The sequence below is a fragment of the Procambarus clarkii genome, chromosome 16 (genome assembly GCF_040958095.1).
Source record: "Procambarus clarkii isolate CNS0578487 chromosome 16, FALCON_Pclarkii_2.0, whole genome shotgun sequence".
Taxonomy (NCBI): Eukaryota; Metazoa; Arthropoda; class Malacostraca; order Decapoda; family Cambaridae; genus Procambarus; species Procambarus clarkii.
Genome location: NC_091165.1, coordinates 25797931 through 25803930, shown reverse-complemented (window position 1 = coordinate 25803930; position 6000 = coordinate 25797931). Strand labels below are relative to the sequence as shown.

At 47.2% G+C, this 6000-nt stretch overlaps 1 protein-coding gene across 3 annotated transcripts in view; it reads left to right on the top strand.

The window, feature by feature from the left end:
• The first annotated feature begins 5770 nt into the window (after positions 1-5770).
• The window catches only part of LOC123759970 (thrombospondin type-1 domain-containing protein 4), a 79424-nt gene continuing 79194 nt past the window's right edge, over positions 5771-6000 (top strand). For all 3 annotated transcript variants that reach the window (XM_069325340.1, XM_069325338.1, XM_069325339.1), the window contains exon 1: positions 5771-5881. The gene's annotated coding sequence lies outside the window, so the exon portion shown is untranslated. The remainder of the gene's footprint in view (positions 5882-6000) is intronic.

Genomic DNA, 6000 nt, shown 5'->3' with positions numbered 1-6000 from the left:
GTCTTTAATATGATACGAAGCTCCAGGACCCTTTCCCGCCCCTTCAAGACCCAGAGAGATCCGTCTCCTCCGTCACGTCTTGAAGACGACTCGAGGTCTTCCAGTCATCTTACTCCGGCACTACACCCCACTCCTTGTGATGGAGATCACCTAGTGATGTTCCCCTTTCACCCACTCCACCCTACTGCTCCTCGAGCTAGTAGGCGTCCTCGCTGTCTGCTGGAGACTGACTCTTCACCCCCTCGCCCTCTTCACTGTCACGGGATGTGGATTGTTTCTACTACAATTCGTAGTTACCTGGTTGATACCTGGTTGATGGGGTTCTGGGAGTTCTACTCCCCAAGCCCGGCCTGACTTGTGAGTTTGGTCCACTAGGCTGTTGCTTGGAGCGGCCCGCAGGGCCACATACCCACCACAGCCCGGTTGGTCCGGCACTCCTTGGAGGAATAAATCTAGTTTCCTCTTGAAAATGTCCACGGTTGTTCCGTACCCAATCATCAACTGTACTGATGTCTTATCTCACTCACAGACACCTCCTCCCTCCCTCACAGACCCCCCTCCACCATCACGCCTCAACAGTCCACACTAACAACGCCTAATTTCGCCACTACACGTCAAGATGCTCCTGCCCACATTAAGAACTTTACTCACCGCCTTGGGTATCCCTTTAAGATTCTTGGTAAACACTCATGTTTTCCTTCACGACCTCGCCACAAGGGCTGTGACCAGCTTAACTAAATCTCTCTCTGAGTTAGAAGCCGTTCTCACCAAAGTTCACATCAATTATTGTCGCTTTGACTGTTTTGTTCACACGTCTTGTAATGCTTCTCACTCTCGACTTTAACTGCGGTCAAGCCACATAAATGCCAATTCGAAGTCTGTTTCAACAAAAATCATTTTCAGTGCAAATTGCAGGCTTTGTTGGGGCTCAACATAGTCAAGACGAGGTTAAGATGTATTGTGAAACCAAGAGAAGAGTTCGCAGTGATTTTCACCGTCTCTTTTTTTACTATTTGAGTCGTTCAGGATATCTTGTAGATATCGTGATTGTCGGTCACAATTTTAGTTATTATTTAGCGAGATTTTAAACCCACGGAGACGACACCAGCTGAGGACGTCTACTTCAAGGCGTTTATACCAGTGTCTTATTAAGTCGTTCTTCGTCGCTTTTTGAACTACGACAAAGAAATTCATTTTCTCAGAATTGTTGCAAACTATCCACAAATTATCCTCCTTGCCTGTTGACTAGTTATCCAATGTGTTTTAATCCACATCAGACCATTAATTTCAGGAACTCGATAGTGGAATTAGATTGTAATTACCATCTTCATATTAATCATCCTTGCGATCTGGTGACATCCTAAGATAATGCTCATGACTTGGGTTTTGGTTTGCTGGTGGAGGCCGCAGGTGGGTGAGAGAGAGGCCGCAGGTGGGTGAGAGAGAGGCCGCAGGTGGGTGAGAGAGAGGCCGCAGGTGGGTGAGAGAGAGGTCGCAGGTGGGTGAGAGAGAGGTCGCAGGTGGGTGAGAGAGAGGTCGCAGGTGGGTGAGAGAGAGGTCGCAGGTGGGTGAGAGAGAGGTCGCAGGTGGGCGTGAGAGAGGTCGCAGGTGGGTGAGAGAGGTCGCAGGTGGGTGAGAGAGGTCGCAGGTGGGTGAGAGAGAGGTCGTAGGTGGGTGAGAGAGCCCGCAGGTGGGTGAGAGAGGCCGCAGGTGGGTAAGAGAGGTCGCAGGTGGGTGAGAGAGGTCGCAGGTGGGTGACAGAGGCCACTGGCCGCCCACAACAGTGTCCAGACGCCATCAACACGTCGTCCTCCCAGATAAAGCCTGGACACTCGCCCACCTTCGCTCCGCCTAATGAACCTTGCCTAAAAATGTTGGCTTGAAGATGTTAATGCTCGCCACTATGTGTATCGGGGGGAAGGTGGGGGAGAAGCTGAGTCCCTCCAGCTCCCACATCCTCCATCCTACCCTCCCTCCATCCTGCCACCATCCCTACACCTACCACCATCATAATACCTCTTCCCCCCCTCCCCTCCACCACACTATCTGCCGTAGCCAGGTTCCAAAAGTTGATCCGTAAACAATTGTACATTTATAATTGAGTTTATGTAAAATTTCAGCACATTTCATGAGAAAATCTCTCCCTTTCATCTCTCATCTCTCGCATTTTCCCCCTTGCTCCCCCCCCCTTTCGTACGGCTCTCATTGGCCCCCTCTTCTTCCTCCCCAACCCCCCCCCCAAACCCCCAACCCCTCTGCTTCAGCATTTCGACCACTAAAAACTCTAGGGGAATGTTGACCAGACCACACACTAGAAGTTGAAGGGACGACGACGTTTCGGTCCGTCCTGGACCATTCTCAAGTCGATTTAGCCTCTAGGGGAATCACACCAAATATTTCAAACTTGGTAAAAATTGCTGGTGGGGGGCGGGGGGGGGGAAGGGGAGGATCTATAAATGCTAACGTTTCATACAGCATTTCACTAAGGCCGACCGCGGCCAGCCTGTGACATTCCCGTATCCCAGACCATTCCCCCTGCACAGTTGCGGGAGTCTAGCCCAAGGTCTCTGGCCTCCTATTTTAGACATACAAAGCCATTCATATATATATATAACGCGCATATATATATATATATATATATATATATATATATATATATATATATATATATATATATATAGATATATATGATATATATGATATATATATATATAAATGAAAATGTCTGTTTATTTGAGGTTGAAGGCCTGACGTGGAAGAGGGGAGAAGGGAAGAAAAAGTGGAGAAAGGGGGAGGGGAGAAGAGGGAGAGAAGAGAGAGAGAGAGACATGGATGTGTGTGTGTGTACTTACCTAGTTGTGCTTGCGGGGGTTGGGGTTGGGCGGGACCAAAGAGCTCTCTGGCTCTTTGGTCCCGCCTCTCAACTGTCAATCAACTAATATGCGTGTGTGTTTATAAAGATATAACAAGATCTAATTGTTGTATCTAAGATAGATTGTGGTGACGGGTGTGACATGACGTGATGGGCAGCCAAGATCAAAGTTTAACAACCTGGCATCAAATGTGGGGAACAATTTAGACGAGACTTAGATAGGAGGGACGACAACTGTTGTTAGAGTAACTCCTTAATATAGCACTAGCGAAGTTGGGGAATGGGGCTCCCTGCTGCTTACTAACCAAGGGTATTTCATCTTGTAGACCTGCCACACCTTACAGATCTGCCACATCTTACACACCTGCCACACCTTACAGACCTGCCACACCTTACAGACCTACCACACCATACAGATCTGCCACACCTTACAGACCTGCCACACCTTACTGATCTGCCACACCTTACAGACCTGCCACACCTTACAGACCTACCACACCTTACACACCTGCCACACCTTGTACTCATCTACCATTCTTAAGCTGCCGTGTTATAAATATATTTATATTTCTAGCAGAGACAGAGTGAATGGTAATTAGCGAATGTTGTTAGTTGTGTAGATGATTCATTTAGGGAGAACGATCATTCATCTGTGGAGTGTAGGTGTGGAGATGAGACCAGGCAAACAGTCACAACACGTGAACAGTTGTTCAACTTAACAAGAGCCATCATAACAACTGACTGGTATTAAATAACTGTAGTGTTCACCCAAGCCTCAAGATGGGCCTCATTCACTCATAATGACATCTGTTCTGACTTTCAGGTGTCTGAAGTTATGAGGTAGATAACTTAGCACCTCATAAGAATAAATGACAACTTGACACTTATGCAAGTGGGACAACTTGCCACTTGCATAAGTGGCAAGTTGTCTTGGCATCTTGGCCACGAGAGCTGTACCCACGGTAAATACAGGAGATTTTCAAGGATTCAACGTGAAGTTTTCAAGGATTCAAGTGAGGCTAAATATAATATCGTTCACATGTGTATATATATATATATATATATATATATATATATATATATATATATATATATATATATATATATATATATATATATGCGAACAAGCCTGAATGGTCCCCAGGACAATATGCAACTGAAAACTCACACCCCAGAAGTGACTCGAACCCATACTCCCAGGTGCAACGCAACTGGTATGTACAAGACGCCTTAATCCACTTGACCATCACGACCGGACAATTTGTCCGGTCGTGATGGTCAAGTGGATTAAGGCGTCTTGTATGTCCGGTCGTGATGGTCAAGTGGATTAAGGCGTCTTGTACATACCAGTTGCGTTGCACCTGGGAGTATGGGTTCGAGTCACTTCTGGGGTGTGAGTTTTCAGTTATATATATATATATATATATATATATATATATATATATATATATATATATATATATATATATATATATATATATATATATATATATATATATATATCTTTTTCCCCCTAAAGCATTTGGAAGGTGTAAACAGAACTTAATCCTCGTTGATAAACACGCTAACATTTCCCTCTCGAGGAAAATGGAAATTATTTTGGGAGAAGTGGGAGAAGAACTCTTATCACTTCAGTAGCACAATAGTCCTTTAAAAATACTCCTTGGTTACCAAGAAGTGTACAAGACGGCCACTCTAATCCTCGATGACACAGAGGAAGCCAACAGCTGGGGGGTTGTGGTGGCCAGAAATATGGGCGGTTGGGAACCACAGGGGACAGGTGTTGCTCAGGTGTTAAACACACACTTACCACCCCTGGACAGGTACGCCACACTCAGACACCTGTGTGGGTGAGAGACATACCTGTCGCACCCATAGTCTTGGGTTTTTGTTTACTCTCTCACCCCCTTCGTCCTTTTTTTTTTTAATGTCTGCTGCCTCTCACTGTGGCTGTTGTCTGCTGTCTGCTGCTGCTGCTTTTGTTGTTCAGTTCAGAGAGATGTGAGACAAGGCAAGCGAGGGGCAGATAGTGTGCTTCTCTGATCTCTGTCCTCCTACCCTCACTAACTCCCTTACTCTCACCTCACTACCTCTCTCTCTCTCTCCCCTCACTACCTCCCTCTCCCTTCCTGTCCCCCTCTCAGACCTCCTCCCCCTCTTTCCCGTACCAGGTGATGCTCACAAAAGTCAATTGCAATAAAACTCTCCTCAACATGGTGATTGTAGAGAATCTGCGGCACTCTACTTTTTTGTTGCCTCTCCCTCCCTCTTCCCCTCTCTCTCCCCTCTCCCTCCTCCCCTCTCCAGTTTTGCCCCCACACACTGCCCCCTCCCCACCCCCCCTCGCCGTCAACAGCCACACAGTAATTAAACTGTGCGGGAATGTGCGTTACCGCCAATTAAATGTCCGGCAGTGTTGGAATTGTCACCCCCCTTTTCCCCCCTTTGGGTCGTTAGGCTCCTAGATGGTTATTGGCTTGTGTGTTGTTAGGGGGTACTGGTTTCGTGGGGGCGGGGGGGGGGGAGTACTGGCTTGGGGGAAGGGTAGGGAGTGACATGTGCATCGGAGGTGTGTAGGCAAGCACGCACACACGAGCACTAGTTGATTGACAGTTGAGAGGTGGGACCAAAGAGCCATAGCTCAACCCCCCCGCAAGCACAACTAGGTGAGTACACACACACACACACACACACACACACACACGCACACACACACACACACACACACACACACACACACACACACACGCACACACACACACACACACACACACACACACACACACACACACACACACACACACCTAAAATTAAAACAACTAAGATTATATATATATATATATATATAATTGTATTGTGTGGTAGAGAGGTGTTGAGACCTGGTTTCTCTGCTCCACCAACAGGGACGCGTGGGTGTACCGCTGGCAGCTTCCCCTGGTGGTGCTGCTGCTGCTGTACCTGGGCTGGTGCAGCTGTACCACTGACCCCCACCACAGCTACCCGGAGGAGGTGAGTACACTACCTTTTCGCATGTTCAGGCAGTCATTCTGTAGTTTCAGGCAGTCATTCTGTAGTTTCAGGTAGTCATTCTGTAGTTTCAGGCATTCTGTAGTTTCAGGCAGTCATTC